Source organism: Budorcas taxicolor, chromosome 2 (assembly GCF_023091745.1).
Source record: "Budorcas taxicolor isolate Tak-1 chromosome 2, Takin1.1, whole genome shotgun sequence".
Classification (NCBI taxonomy): domain Eukaryota; kingdom Metazoa; phylum Chordata; class Mammalia; order Artiodactyla; family Bovidae; genus Budorcas; species Budorcas taxicolor.
In genome coordinates this window covers 105,558,194-105,572,136 of record NC_068911.1, presented here as the reverse complement: position 1 = coordinate 105,572,136, position 13,943 = coordinate 105,558,194, and positions in this window count along the sequence as shown.

The following is a 13,943-nucleotide window of genomic DNA, read 5'->3' as shown; positions in this document are numbered from 1 at the left end:
TGATGGCTAAAAGGTTTTCAATTGACATTCAGTTTCTTTCTTCCCCAGACATTTAGTGAGCACCATCTATGTTCCAGGCACTCGACATGGGAATACCCAAGGCTGACCAGGAATTTATTCTTAAAGTGCTCACAGGGACCTAGACAAGTGCACAGGAACTTAGAATCCAACCTGAACCAAACCCACGAAGGCTTCCTGAAAGAGGCAATCTCAAAATGAAGACAAAAATCACATTTAGAATGGATGAATAATAAGGTCCTAATATATAGCACAGGAAACTATATTCAATATCCTGTGATAAACCATAATGGAAAAGAATGTTAATAAAATAATATATACAAATGAATACAAAGCCAGGACGTCAACAAAGTGAGGAGAGTAAAGAAGAGAGCATTTCGCTTTTCATTGTATGAAACGCTATTGGGTAACTCCAACCCTACTTTGCATTCATCTGTATTGTTTCTATGCCTAATGTGTATATGTTGTTACCTTCAAGATTTTATGACTTCTTGAGGGCAAGAGTCTACGCTATGAAAGATGGGACAGATGAACCTATTTGTAGGAGAGGAATAGAAATGCATTGAAAATAGATGTGTGGACTTGGGGCAGGGAATGCGGTGGGATGAATGAGAAGATTGGGATTGACATGTATATGATACCTGCTGTACAGTGCTCTGTGATGACCTAGAGGAGTGGGATGGGGGGATGATGAGAGGGAAGTCCAAGAGGGAGGGGATATATGCATACATATAATACATTCACATTGTTGTGCAGCAGAAACTAACACAACATTGTAAAGCAACTACGGTGAAAGTGAAAGTTGTTCAGTCATGTCTGACTCTTTTGTGACCCCATGGACTCTACGGTTCATGGAATTCTTCAGGCCAGAATACTGGAGTGGGTAGCCTTTCCCTTCTCCAGGGGATCTTCCCAATGGAGGGATCAAAACCAGGTCTCCTGCATTGCAGGCAGATTCTTTACCAGCTGAGCCACCGGGGAAGCTCAAGAATACTGGAGTGGGTAGTCTATCCCTTCTCCAACAGCTATTCCTGACCCAGGAATCAAACCGGGGTCTGTTTCATTGCAGGTGGATTCTTTACCAGCTGAGCTACCAGGGAAGGCCCAAGGGAACTATATCACAATTTTGAAAAAAGAAGTCTATGGTATGTTTTCACTTATCCTTTTTGGGGTTTAGCACAATGCTGAATGCTTGGCAAGGGTGGAAAGTAGCATGTATTATGCCTACTCTGTGCCCACCAAGTTGTGTGCAGGTGGTTGTTTAAGTTACTATGTAATGGAAAGGAATCAGAGGTGGTGTGTCTAGCGCAACACCTGCAGCTTGGAAATCAGGATGCTGAGTAGCTGTGTGAGTTTGGTTGCATCTCTAAATTTCCTATGGGCCTGGATTTCTTCACCTGTGGAATGAAGAGATTTCACTCCGGTGTCTTCCAGCTTGGTGATCTGATTTTGCCTGTGGCCTCTCGGGGCAATCTTGTTGTCGTTGAATCAGTGCGAAGACAACTGCAAAAGACAGTTCAGGAAACCCAATGTGGAAATGAAACCACAACCCTGGGTGCTTCAGTGCTAAGGAAGCACTTCCTTAGCACTGAAGCACCCAGGAAAGGATGCCCCTGAGAAATGACCCCAACGTGGGGTCAGCGCCTCCCTCCTCTCCTCTGTGCCTGGTGCTGGACGTGCTCAGCACGAGCTGCCAACCAGGGAGGAACAATGTTTGCATGGGTTTTGTTCTGTGGGGCCAGTGGAGCATCAACATCTGCGGTCTTGTAACCTAGGCTACAGAAATAGCAAGCGTGTGCACAGAAGGTGAGTTGATGAGATAGACGACACTGGGTACTGACGCTGCCAGCAGAGCTTTGGTGCTAAAAACACCTAGTTCAGGACATCATGTACTAATTCAAGGGCTGGCCCCCCTTCTCTCTCTCTCAAACTTTTCAAAACAGGAAGAAAAAGTTTTGTTAACTGCAGACACCAATAACATATGTCCTTCTAGAGAAATCTTTCTGGAAGCCATCCAAGAGACCTACCTTCACTAAGGGGATGCTAATCACGTTTTTTTTTTCTCTCTACTTTGAACTTCTGGTAGCGTTTTGGAAGGTTGGCACAAGGCCATCTGAAACCACACTGGGGTGTTAGGTAATCATGTTCTCATTAAAGTACTGCTTTGTGGTTTAATTTTCAACGGTTTATTTGCAGCTTGGAAACACACATACTATATTTTTGAGGCAAAGAGAGACTTTGTTTACAGGCAAAAAGGCGGGAAGATGGGCTGCCTGTAAGGTACTTCCTTGTGGGTTTCCAGAAAAGGAGCAGCCTCTGTCATTCTAGAGAAGGCAAACTGAGCGTGAATGTAGCAGTCACAGGGTTTTCTAGAGACTGATGACATTTAATTGACCTTGGGGACAAATATCTTAAAGCACCCTAAGACAGTTAAGATTGACAGTATCAAGTAGTTTCTCATAACGAATTTGTCCACATAGTCCCTGAGCTGAGCACTTCCACTGAATGTCTAGCAAACAGTAGGCACTGGATTAGGCTCTAAGAACCCAGAGATAGGAGCCACTGCCCAGAAGGATGTCACCACCATCCGGGGTGCGCAGAGTAACTGGGCATGCAGTGGGGCGAGTGAGCTCTGTCTCTTCTCATCCTTGTGCATGCATGCTGAGTTGCTTCAGTCATGTCCGACTTTTTGCGGTCCCACAGACTATAGCCCGCCAGGCTCCTCCGTTCATGGGATTCTCCAGGCAAGAATACTAGAGTGGGTTGCCATACCCTCTTTCAGCGGATCTTCCCAACCCATGGACTGAACCCCAGTCTTCTGAGGCTCCTGCATTGCAGGCAGATTCTTTACTGCTGAGCCACTGGGGAAGCCCTCTTCTCATCATAACCTCTGAGGAATTCCCACTTGCGGCCCTTTGAATTTTATCAGTAAAGACAGTAAAGACTCAGTAAAGACAGAGACCTAGGGTTCTCTCTCTCTTTTTTTTTTCCTAAGAGGATAATTAAGCCTCCAAATGTTCCCATTAGTCAGTCTTCTAGGAACTGCCTCCAACGCCTCCCTTCTCCGTGCTGCCGACCTGTTCCCATCTGACCAACTCCGGCTCTGTGACCTCGACTGGTCCTTGACTCGGCCACTCTGGCTCTGCTGTTTGCACATTCCCAGCAGGTAGACTCTTGGCTTCCTTTCTGTTTCTTCCGTTTGACTCTTGGCTTCCGTGAGGCCTTACAGAAACTGGGCTGGCCCCTGTGATATGCTTTCAGAGACACAGGCAGAAAAGTGCCCGAGATGCTATCCACATACGATGAAGATGGCCCCAGGTAAACTGGACAGACCAATTCGACTCTTGGTCTGAATCAAGCATTTCAGACCAGACCTCTTCTAGTAATCATAGGTGAAAACTCTACCTTTTCCAGAAATGGGTGAAAAAGAAATTCGTCTTTGAGTTTTTTTTTCCCCTCCAACTTTCTTCCTCTTTCCTTCCCTTCTGCTCTCACACTTTTAAACCCTTTCTTTCTCTCTCTTTGGTTTGGCAGTGTTATTGTATGCATATTAATGGAGAAAGTTACACAGTTACTTTTGTCATTTATTTTGGGGGATTCAGGTTTTCACAAAGCACTTTTTCCACTGGTTGAAATTTAGAAGTGCCTTGTTTTTCCTCTTTCAATTTTGAATACTTGACTTAATTGAGACACTAACTTTTAAAAATCATTGTGAAAGTTTTGGATTTAATAAAAACCCCTCTCATTGGTGAACATTTTTGAAACAAGTCAAATATTCTGACACTTCACTGGAGATATTTTATATGCCCCCAAAAGTAAGTGTGGAGTGAACTGGACTGATTTCATGTTAGTTTCTCAAAACATTGAGATTAAAGCAGGTAAAAATCAGTGTGGTTTTTTTTGTGAGGGTTTCACTTTGACTTTCAGCCTTGAATCTGATAGTTTTATGAACCAGAAATGCAAAGTGAAACTTGGGAGCGTGAGTGCGTATCACAGCACGCAGACTTCTAGTAATGGGAGCTGAGTTCCCGTAGAGTTTCTTATCAGCGTTGACCGTTTGTGAGATGTCACCTTCTACTCTTCATAGAAAACATGGTCCCTTACCTTGAAAGGAACTTACTTGAAAATTAAATGTACTGTCAACCGACCGTTTAGCAAGGTATCTTCTAGTTCTTCTCTTTAAAGTTCTGTGTTCATTGTTGTTTAGTGGCTCAGTCGTGTCCAGTTCTTGGCAAGCCCATGGACTTTAGCCCGCCAGGCTCCTCTGCCCATGGGATTTCCCAGGCAAAAATACTGCAGTGGGTCGCCATTCCCTTCTCCTAGGGATCTTCCCGATCCAGGGATCGAACTCACCCATGTCTTCTTCCTCGGCAGGGGTATTCTTTACCACACACATGGGCTATTTTATTTAAACCAGAGGTGCTGAGACTTCCCTGGTGGTCCAGAGGTTAAGAATCTGCCTTCCAATGCAGAGGACATGACTTCGATCCCTGGTTGGGGATACCACAGGCCATGGGGCAACGAAGCCCAAGTGTTGCAACTAGAGAAAGCCTGCGCACCACAACCAAGACGAGCCTGAATGCTTCAAAGAAGACCCAATGCAGCCGAAAATGAAAACAAAAGGCAAAAGCAGAAGATCAGAGGTGCCATCTTTGGTGAGTGGGTTGCAAGACTTTAGACCTTCCTGCCCCGTCATCTGGAAGGTTGGAAGAAGGAACTCGTGAAAGGCTAGTGCTCTGCCTAGCTTTATTACCATGTTTGGATAAACTGCCCACCTCCCTTTACTGCTCCCCAACCTCCTTAGGCTGTGGCAGCTCTGGAAAGCAATGAAAAGGACAGAGAGTGTGGAAGGGAGACCCTGAGACACTGAAAATGCGTTTTTCTGTCTTTCCACTTTTGAGTGCTTGGGCTCAAGGAAATCAATAAAATAGCCTAATGGAAGCCCACCCAGCGTATTGCTCTTGAGTGTACATTCAGTATCTTGAATGCTAAATACACTCAGACTCCTGAAAGTTTTGTGTAAAAAGTAGAGAATGTACAGGTACAGAGAAACTTTTTTCATAACAGTTTAACCAGATTTGTGTTCAAGGTAGATGTCTGAGTGTTTGCCTGTGAAATGAAAGGTGGCTTTTAGGTCCTAAAATCCAGCTGAATCCCTGAGTTGGAAAGGGGCTCTATCAACTCTCCCCCTCACCCCAGTTGCTTGCTTACAGTTGTTAAAGTTTAGCCTAGGAGGGATCAGAATCAGTGATTGAATGGCAAGGTGCTATTGTGCTGTCTCCCTGAGAGAGTTTACACATGCTCAAAATTTCAGATGTGATTGACAGAGGAGTGTGTGTGAATCAAACCCCTTGTTCTGTTTTGCACAAAGAATCCTTTCCCTTTGAAATCCAAGAAGGTCTCTTCTTCGGACCTGTGGAGGGAATTAGGTAGCAAATAACCATGAATATTTTCTAAAAATCCACTGAAAGTTTAATTGATGGAGCATTTATGGAGCACTTAGAAATTTTAGGATGACTTTCTTGACCTTAACCTATCTTCCAAATGCAGCCACCTAATACTAAGAAGTCACATTTTCTTCTCTAAATCCTCTGATCTGAACTGGGTTATTATTTAAACTTTAAATAAATGTATTTGTATCTAATTAGATGTTATTAAGAGAAAACTGAGCCAGTGATCAAAGGTTTTCTTTCTTTGCCTGATAATAATTTGGACCACAATTCTGCATAGAAGTTAGTGACTCTGTGACAAAGATTTTGTGTTTGGCTTTCAGAAATGGTTGGGCAAATATTCAATCTGAAAGCCCTTTTAATGGCTCAAGATGGAGGAGTTGACAATCGGGAAAAGCCAGGTGGACCTGAGCTGGGATGAGTGGTTTCTTGGCAGGGAGCCCATTTCTCATGATGAAAGCTGGGAAAATTTGCTTGGGGAGAGTAATCCAATGATATGAAAGGATTAGGCAGGCTTACATTTAGTGAACTGTAAACCACGAATCTGAATGGTGCACCTTGTCCCCATGCAGACAGCTGCTTTGCTTGTAAAATAGAGTAACCAAAATTAAACAAGAGGAGAAACTAAAGAGAGAGAGAGAGTGGGTAGAAGGAAGCACCGGATATTTCAAAATGATATTGCACACATACAAACTGAGTCTGTCAGCTGTAATTCCTGGTCAGCCAGCGCTAACAGAAGACTCATTTCAGTAGAGAACAGCTCGCCAGTACCACTCCAATGACAGGTGGAAACTTCTATCACCTTGAACCTGCACAGATTCCAAGTTCACCTTTCACCTCTGGCTCCTATTGGTCTGGCTGCTTAATCGTTTCACCTCTGAATACTTAGCTATTAGTGACACTAATTAAAACCTGCCTTGCCCTTAGATGTATTATGAAGCTGTTTGTAAAATGCTGTGAAAGCAAATTGCTCCAAGAGCTATTAATTCTGGTAAAGGCCATGTCAGCTTCAGTTATGTGCTCATAAATGCAAACCCAACTGGTCAATAATCTCCAGGGATGGTCTAAATTGCACAGCTGGCTTTTTAGAAAATGTGTGTGGAGGAACATGAAAAGATTGCTGAAAATGCCTAAGTAAGGTTAGATAATAAATGGAATTGTACTGGGCAGGGGGAGGGAAGAACAAAGAGGTTATTATTGGGCATCAGATATATACTGTCTTGTACAAAGGGGCGATTTAGCTTGGTTTCATAAGGTATTTGGGAGGAGGTTACTGAAATATGGAGTCAGTACAAAGCATAATAGGATGGATGAAACAAGTTCTCAGCAGTGCCTGCTCCAGGTCCTTTTCTTTGCTGGCTGTCACCCTGTCACTACCATCTGGAATAACCAAGGACATGATGGTGGAAGATGACTTTCAATCACCAGTTTGTTGGGTCTGTGGATTTTAACCTTAGGGCTTTTTCTCCAGAATACTGTTTCACAAAATATAAACATCTGTGTGTATATATATATATCTATAAACCTTACTTAAACTTTCAAATGGATAACAAAACAAACTCACTAGTATGTATGGCTTTCTCTTATGATGGATGCATAGGTACATGATGGATAAATAGATGGATGGATGAATGAATGGATAAATAAGTGAGAGCTTCATTCATTCACTTACTCAGCAAATATTTAGTAAGTCTGTATAATGTGCCTGGCATCATTCTAGGTAATAAGGATGCAAGGGGTGAAAAGACAAGGTCCTTGTACTCAGTGAACTTAAATTTTAGTCAAGACAACATGCTACAAACAAATAGATACAAAACATGATAATGAGGAGTTATGAAGATAATAAAACAGGATAATATAATAAAAATGAACAGAATAATTAGATAAACTTACAGCACCCCACCAGGGGTTCAGATAACTTAGTGTTGTGGTTTCAGACTTGATTTTAACACTAGGATCTTTTCAATTGAAAATGCATGTCCTATGGGGTAGCTTCTATATTAAACAGAGGTAAATGCGTATCTGCTGTGGTTGAAGGCTGTTTGTGTGTTTGTGGGTGCATGTGTGTGCACATGCTCATGCTTGCATTTATGGAACTGTCAGACCCCTATCTCCCAATACAGGTAAATTACGATAAATAGACTACAAATTGTCTTCATTATAAAATAAAAAAATAAAACAATATGCTAAAAATCAAATGATAATTGTCTCATTGGGTTGAGACGGATGATGTTGCTGGCAATCTCCCCTTAAGACATCTACAGTTTGTTTGTATCAACCTCTTGAATCATTACTCTGAGCTGCACCAAGTCACTTTCTTTACTTACTCTGCTTTTTTCATCTTTTCTTACATTTTAATTTTGTTTCCTATTTTATTAAACAGGAAAACCCTGTCTTACAATTATGAAAGTTTGGGGAAAGGCACATGTATTTGCCTCTGGACATTTCAGTCATACACAGACCCAGTAATTATGATGCAGGCTCTCTCTGAACACTGCATCTGATGTTTGTCAGATGCTCAGTGCATGAACTTACCACACTCAAATGTGAGACAGTTGGAGGTTGCAAATCAGGAGATAACAGCGAACAGATCCCTAGTCTATTCTTGGGTTTCATTTGGCTCTGAGAACTATTTATGTGTTATTGCTATATTTAGGTGTGTTTTTAAACATATAAAATAATGCATACTGGGTTTTGTTCTCCAATGAGTGAGGAAAGCCATTAAATGCTGGCAACAAATCAGCTTTTTTTTTTTTTTTTTCATTTTTGAACTCTTTATGCTATGGTTCAGTCTTAAAAATATCTGGATGCCTTATCCTTCACATGACCATGCAGGGTCAGGCTGTCTAAAGTAGGGACTGTATCAATGAGATATGTTCTGTAGCAAGTCACTTGAAATTATAGAAATGGTCATGAAGAAATTACTGCTTATTTTTAGATATTTATTTTACTTTTATAAAACAACAATTTTATTTGTTTTACTTTTACTTTATTTAAATTATCCCCCTCCCCCCCCCCCCCCCCAACACCTTCTCTGCCCTCTACCTCTGGCAACAATCAATCTGTCCTCTCTATCTATAAGCTTGGCTTAAAATTAATATATATATTTATATATACATATTTTTAGATTCCACCTATAAGAGAAATCATATAGTATTTGTCTCTCTCTCTCTCTCTGACTTATTTCACTTAGCATATTGTCCTCAAGGTCCATCCATGAAGAAATTACTTTTATTGCATCTCTCATTTCAAAATCTTCCCCATGAATAATCAACATTACCTATCAGTGACTAGTATCTGTCGGTAACTATCAGTGTCTATCAGTCTATCTGTCAGTGTTATTATCTATCAGTGACCACAGTTTCATCACGTTTCCAGTTTTCACCATTTCCTTTGTTGTGGGCTCTATAATGTCTACCACCCAGGTCCCCCTCCAGGAAAGACAGACTTGTTCCCCATCCTCCACTCCTCCCACTTCCTGGGAGTATGACTGGGAGGGTGCCCTCTTTGAGGATGCTTCTGCCAAAGTAAAAGGCCCAATCCAAGGTCTTGTCTCCTTCCAGGAGCTGACAGATCAATGAGGAGATAGGCCCCAACATCTCACTTTCAGCTTGAGACAACTTTGAAAGGTTGTCCCAGCCTCAGAACTCTCCATGGGGTTGGCATAGGACTGGATTACAGCTCAAATTCTCCATCCTTCATCCTGCTTTCTTTCTCTATTTTTCATTAGTGTTGATTCTAAGAGTAAGTCCTAATAAATGTCCTGCATGTTAACATCTCTCTCAAATCTGTTTCCTGGAGAATCCAACCTGTGATAGCTGATGCCAGAAGAGGTAGGAGGAAGCTGTCACTGGGATGGGAGTTTGAGTCTAGAGCACATGCTGCCTGATGGCAATGAGGACCTCATCACTGGTGGCAGGGGGAGCATAGATAGGCCCTGGCTCAGTGTGGCAACTCTTAGCATGGTTACCTGCAATGATACATGGGTGGGAGACAGACAGTGTGATAGCTTGTGCAGTGTATTAGGCTTTAGAGCAATATGTGGGAAATGGTGACTTTAAGGACAGTGAAGTTTGGTGGCTATAAGTAACTCCATTTGGGAAAAAGAACTTAAGTCTGAGAGTGATTAACTGGTAGTTAAAAATATAAATGTGAATCCAGAGGGCCTCCTTGGTAGCATATGAAAGGCCTGCATCATCTTCAGCAGGAGAGAAAGCTGAGGTTCAGGCCTGGGATTTAACTGTAAGGGTAGCTGAGCTCTAAATGAGAGTCTCTTGAGAGTCCCTTGGTTAGCAAGGAGGACAAACCAGTCCATCCTAAAGGAAATCAACCCTGAATATTCACTGGAAGGACTGACGCTGAAGCTGAAGCTGCAATACTTTGGCCACCTGATGTGAAGAGCTGACTCATTGGATAAGACCCTGATGCTAGGAAAGATTGAGGGCAAGAGGAGAAGGGGATGACTGAGGATAAGATGGTTGGGTGACATCACTGACTCAGGAGTTTGAGCAATCTCCATGAGATAGTGCAGGACAGGGAAGGCTGGGGTGCTGCAGTCCATGGGGCCGCAAAGAGTCCGACACGACTTTGCTACTGAGTGACAACAAACAAACAGAAAGTTAAACTTCCCAAGGTTACAAGGTTAAGGCCTTGGTTGGGACAGAATAGGATAGGGGCTGGGGGGCATCTGGGTTCCTGCATCCAAATATCTTGGCTTTGGGATTCAGACCCTCTGAATCTGCACAGATGGCATGTCTCCTTGCAAGCACTGATGCTTCCCACTTGCCTGAAGAGGATGCAGAGATCTCCCCTGTAAGACAACATGCGTCTCTTTCTTCCTCTTTTTTTCTGTCCATTAAGACAATGTCTAGGGCTCAGTCACAACGTAACCCAGCTGAGGACATGAGATGCCTGCCCAGGGAGGGAGCTGCAGGACCTAGTCAACTTGTAACCAGCGGAACGCAGGAGAGAATTGGATTCTGAGGGTCCAGTGCTGGGGAGGGGGCAGAACATACATTCGATAAATGAGAGTTTATTGATGTGAGAGCACTCTTCTGAGATACAGAATTTAATACCTGGGTAAAGATACCTAGGAAATGGTACAAACATGCTTCTAGGATGGCTCTTAGACGCATGAGGAAACTGGTGATCTACACTAACTGAAGCAGAAATTACAGAAATTCCAGATGGCGGAAGAAGGAAAGGCTGAGAAGTGGGCACATGATAGTAGATATACTGCCTAAGGGTAAAAACGCCACAAGATGCTTATGTTCTTTGGAGGAGCCAAGAGGACACACCATTGACCAAAGCAATAAGCAATGTGTTGTAGAGAGGGCACCAGTGTTACTTAGAAGCTCAGTGGCGCTTGTGTTCTGTATTCTAGGCCTGACAGAGGAGATGCTGTTACAGAACTGGCTCCACAGATGGTACAAGGGTCGAAGGAACCCCAAACATTAGAGCCCATTGGCACTGTGTTACTGTTAGCAGCCAGGTGAGGACAACTACAATGAGCATCAAGATTGAATGGCATCTAAGGGGGCCTCACCTACAGATTGCTCTAAAGACAGTTAACCATGCTTGGTTTTCTTAGGGGTAAAATAGATGGGCAGCTCATAAGTGTACTGCTTTAAAGAAATCATGGGTGGATGGTCAGGAGGCTGAGAGTCATTGTTCCAATAAAAATTCATGATCCCTTGCCCAGTTTCGAATGTGAGTCAATTTTTAAACCAGGCACACACACGTCTAGTGGAGGGAGAGTTCAGACCCCCTCTCCATGTATTCAGGAATGATTTGTCCCAGTCCTGCCTCAGAGGGGCCCATGGTCACTTACTCTGGTAGCTTTACACTGGGAAAGTGAAATATCCAAACATTTTCAAGGACTGTTGAACACAGAGTCAGAGTTGCCACTGTTACCTGGGGAGTATGAGAGGTAGGTGATAAATGGGGTCCTGGTCCCTGTCCGGCTCATGGTGACTTCCCTAGATCTATGGACACACTCAGTGATCATTTCCCAGTCCCTGAATATGTAACTGGAACAGATATACTTGGTCATTGGCACAATCCCCACACTGGATTCTTGGTTTGTGGGGGAGAGATGTGGGCAGGTCCTGAAATGACCTCTCTTCACTCTGCCCACCAACAAGACAGAAAATTAAAAATACTACATCCTGGGGGGTAAGAGCAGATATTACTACCACACTTAAAGACTCCAGGTGGAAGTCCCCATCAGATCACATATACTACACCAGTCTGGCACCTGAACGCCACAGATGGATCCTGAAAAATGACAGTGGACCACTGTAAACTTAACCAATTAGTAGTCCCGAATGCAATTTCTTTATCAAACAGATTAGCATGGCCTCGGGTATATGATACGTGGTCATTGCTCTGGCTGTCTTTCTTTTTCAACTCTATTAGGAAAGAGGATCAGAAATAACTTGCCTTGACTTGGAAACAACAAGAACATTCATTCATGGTTTTGTCTCAGTTAATTCTCCTGTCTTCTGTCATAAAATAGTCTAGTTTGTCTGGACATCCCATGGAATATCACATACGCTAATCAGATCAGGAAAACTCACCTTGGTAAAGCATATACACTTCCAAGGTGGGAGATAAACACTACAAAGATTCAGAGACCCACCACATCAGTAACATATTTAGAGGCTTCTACTTCTCTAGGGTGGGTCAGGATATCCCCTCAAAAGTAAAGGACAACTGATTACATCATGCACGACTCTTGGTAGGCTTCTTCTGATTCTGGAGACCGCTTATTCCAAACCTGGGGGTACTGCTCTAGTTCATATAGTGAACTGTATCATACAGTGAACTATAGTCAAGGCTGTCAGCTCTGACTGGTGCCTGGAGCAGAAAAAGAATTCTGCGGCCATTAGAGGCTTGGGCTATATGACCAGGTAAGGCCCATGGTACTGGTGGTATCAATGGTGGGAAAAGATTCCTTGTGGAGTTTATGGCAGTAGGAGAGTTACAGTATCAACCCTTAGGTTTCTGTAACAAGGCAATACTGTCTGCAGTGAGATTTATATATCTTCTGAAAAATAGCTTGTGGATTCTAGCAGAAAGACAGTCAGCAAGTTGATTGTATCTCAGTAAAAAAAGAGTCCTGTAGATAGTGGTGATGTTGCACAACATTGTAAAGACATCCAGTGCCCCTGCATTTTATGCCTAAAATGGTTAAAACGGCAAGTTTTATATTATATATATTTTTATCATGATTTTTAAAAGACCCATAATGTAATATATCAAAGCCAATGACTTTGTATACTATAAGTGGGTGAACTGTATGGAATATGAATCGTATCTCAATAAAGCTGTTTTTTAAGAAAAGATTTTGCGGGGAGGAAGTCATAAAGCATGTCTGTTTGCATACACATGCCCCACACCAGAACTGAGTTTTGTCCATATATAAAGTGAAATGTCTGCTCAGAGATGATACCACCTTTCTCACACATTATATTTGGTTGACATTTTGCAACATTTACTGATGTTCTTTGATAAAGAAAATTTCCTGACAGTTCTGCTTTCTTTCCAAGTGTAATATTTATCATGCCCTTTGTAGCTGGTCTTAACAAACTTTCGGCAGTAGTGCAGCATACACCTCCTTTTCTATAAGGAGTGTATCCTCTATGATGCCTCTGGTAGTTTTGGCTACCCCATCACTTTGAGCAATACAATTCATCAGGTGTGTATTGGGAAACACTTACAGTGTTTGCACTTGTTCTGGAAAAACCTTATCGTTCTATCAGAGGAGTCATTGTACTTTGTTGGAAAATAGCACTGAAGCTTTCATGGTTTCCTACTGTTACTGGAAAACGTTTTTTATAAAAGAGGCCACCGTGGAGGTCTAGAGGAACATGTATCACCAGTCGAATACAATTCGATTTTCAGGTATTTTTTTCTGGTCAAACTTCCTATTCTTGACTTACAAACTTAGATTTCTCTTAACTGGATCATCACAATCATATTTTCACTTCTCCTAGCATGTACTGCATCACCTCCTTTCATTTGTCCTTAAATCTGTTTTTTATATTTAAGGTGTTATCCTGAGTCATGGTATTTGCATGACAATTTTCATCACCACCACTTTTGAGCCATTGATCCATTTTTTGGGTCAATGAAGAGTTGACTCATTGGAGAAAACTTTGATGCTGGGAGGGATTGGGGGCAGGAGGAGAAGGGGACGACCGAGGATGAGATGGCTGGATGGCATCACTGACTTGATGGACGCGACTCTGAGTGAACTCCGGGAGTTGGTGATGGACAGGGAGGCCTGGCGTGCTGCGATTCATGGGGTCACAAAGAGTTGGACACGACTGAGCGACTGAACTGAACTGAACTGAATGGATAATCATAATAGTTGCAACTAAAAATACAAATTCAGTAAGCAAAAACAATGACATGTTAGCTGAGACAAAATCCATACCATGCAACTGAATATTGGTGGAGATGAACAGATGG